A 2729-nucleotide genomic window follows, 5' to 3' on the forward strand; every position below is an offset into this window, starting at 1 on the left:
AGTGCTTTGGCTGTTAATCTGCCTCTGTCTCTGCCCGATGGAAGCTGTAGTTTGAATGCTTTGAGGTTACTGTATCCTCTGCAGGCCAAGCCTCATAGCTAGACCTGTATCTTCCCGCTATGCCATGGTTTCCTTTCTCCATATTTTCTGTAGAGTAAAGGAGGCATCTGATGTGTCTCCCTCACCATTTGCAGCAGCAGTATGCTGTTTTACAGCAGCCCAGGCTGGAATACACATTATTGCACTGCTGGTGCTGAGGTCAGGGAGCCTGTATGGATTTAGCAGAAGCTAAAATTCAGATAAAATCTGTGAGACATAAGAAACTGTAAGATGTTTATGATCTTTGTGTAAACATTTGGAAATTGGGATTTATAATGACACTATTGACAGTGTATTAGGTAGAACATCTGTTGAGAACAAGATAAATGGCCAGTCTAGACTGAACATGAGGCTATTACAAAAATGACGGATGATCTTATTGCTTTTGGAGATTAGCTTAGAACTGCTGGAACCTCCAGCTGCTCTTCGTCGTATTTCCAAATTGCAACGTGATCCTGATGGTGAGATACTGAGGCATACATTACATGGCCTGTCTACAGACTGCATAATGAGTACAGAGAAATACATTTTACATCCTCTTTTTAGTCTAAAAAATGAACTTTCAAAATATTGATGTAATTTAGATTAAATAATTCAAAAACTCGTTCAGTAAAAGAAAAAATTATTACCATTCTACTGTTTAATGCTAGACTCACTAAAGGTGAGTGTGCTTTAATTATGCGCTGTAATTTGGACCACAATTCAAGCATTCAACTTTTAGTTCAGCCACTCCACTATTTTGGTGTTTAGATTAAAAAACAAAATAAAAAGGAGGAAGTCAGAAATCAGCTTCTGCTAGCTAAAAGACAATTAATTTCACAGGAGGATTGAAAAAGGCACAGATCTCACCGGATTGTTAAAACACAGTATCATTTGAATCTAAGCTGAACAAAATCAGCTGTCAAAAGCTTTTGTCCTTCTGATGTCAGTTCAACAGATGATTGCAATATTAATATGCAAATGTCACAGATGAAAGTACACAATTAACAGTGACATTTGAACTACCATTTTTATTAATGGTGTCAGTATTCTTTGAAAGACGATTCCCATCATAGGCACAGAAATAATTTAAAATTATTTAAAGAGCATGGGATGGTAAATCACAAAAAAATCTTTTTTTATAGAAAAAAAGGCCATTAACTTTTGTACAGAAACTGCTTTCATAGCCAATTAGAGGAATGCACAGTCTGAGTTTGCCCATGCTAATGTTCTTAATAATGTTTCTTCCATCTATGTTACCCTAAAGTACAATTTCTTCTTGAGTTTGGAAGCTGAGTTTTCAGATTCGCACCAAAGTTTGGGTGAGGATAAAGCCTGTCGCAGGTGAGAAGGCGGCTCAGTGTTACGGAGCTCTCCTCGCTGACGAGCCTCTCCAATGGGAAGGTTGAGGAGATAATGTGGGTTAGATCTTGCTTCTTCCCAAGTGCACAAGGTTGACCAATTCCAGGGAATTTGCTTTCAGGATACGTGGTACTGTACGACCTTTCAAATTCACTTCATATTCACCACAACCATCATGTGGAGCAGGTCAGCAGTGTCCAGAGCATGGTGGCTGCAGTCAGACTGTCTGCAACATGCAGCATACGTGACAAGCACAGTTGTTAGGTCCAAATGTCAGGCAGCAGCACGCAGCACACGAGCGCTTTCTGCACAGCAGGAAGGGGCGCAGGCTTCTGCACCTGCCAGCTCAACGTTTGCTACCGTACGCTGCAGCCCCAGTGGCTACAGGGATGCTAAACAAAATAAATCGGACCTAATCTCTTGCCCTGAAGCATACTTGCACAGTACAGCTTGAATCCCTGCGGCTAAAGTCCCTTACTCTCCAACACAGAGTAGTCATACTTGGACTGCCTTTGGGGATGGCTCCCGGCCCGTGCTGGCCCTTGACCGACACCCAGGAATCGCTTGGGAGACTCCTCGTAGACATGCACCAAAAAACATGCCAAGAAAGGACTGTGCAAACAATTTAATAGTACAGACTGTATTAGCTCTGCTTAGTTTTCTCGGGCAGATAACGGGTAGATCATTCATGCCTGGGCAGTGACCGAGGGCAGCATGATCTCTGCCATCCCGGATAGTCTCATTCATCTGCCACGACCTGGTGCTCCCTCACCTGCTCTGACCTGGGGAGCTCCCAACTTTTCCCTTTCTAGGCCCCCTCCTCCCTTTCCCCTTATGCAGGAGGGTCTCACCAATTTTTCTCCTTAAGGCCTCTCAGCACAGGCAGCACCAAAGGAATCTTAACAAGACACGCAAAGTCAGCCCCAGTCAGATCCTATTGAAATCAATGTTCTGCTAAAAAAAAAAGTTACTGAAGGATTGGCTGCTGCTTAGTAATGTCAAGAAGTAATTCCAGACATACAATGTTGTCTGTCTGTTTTAAAAATGCCAAGCAAGCCACAGCAGCTAGTATTTAAGGGTGTGCAGAGTAAAATACATTGCAGATTACTTTCAAAAACTCTCACAGTAGATTGAACAAATTGTAGCCTTGCCAGATCCTGCAAGACAGAAAATTTGAGCGAGTTCAAAACTGCTTTGCCGAGGAAAAGACAAAAAGCAATGTGAAAATATTTCATTTACAGTGTCCAGTGTTTGAAAAAGATTATTTTCTTAAAATTCCCAGAAGTACT

The sequence above is a fragment of the Platalea leucorodia genome (genome assembly GCF_965183815.1).
Source record: "Platalea leucorodia genome assembly, chromosome: 3".
Taxonomy (NCBI): domain Eukaryota; kingdom Metazoa; phylum Chordata; class Aves; order Pelecaniformes; family Threskiornithidae; genus Platalea; species Platalea leucorodia.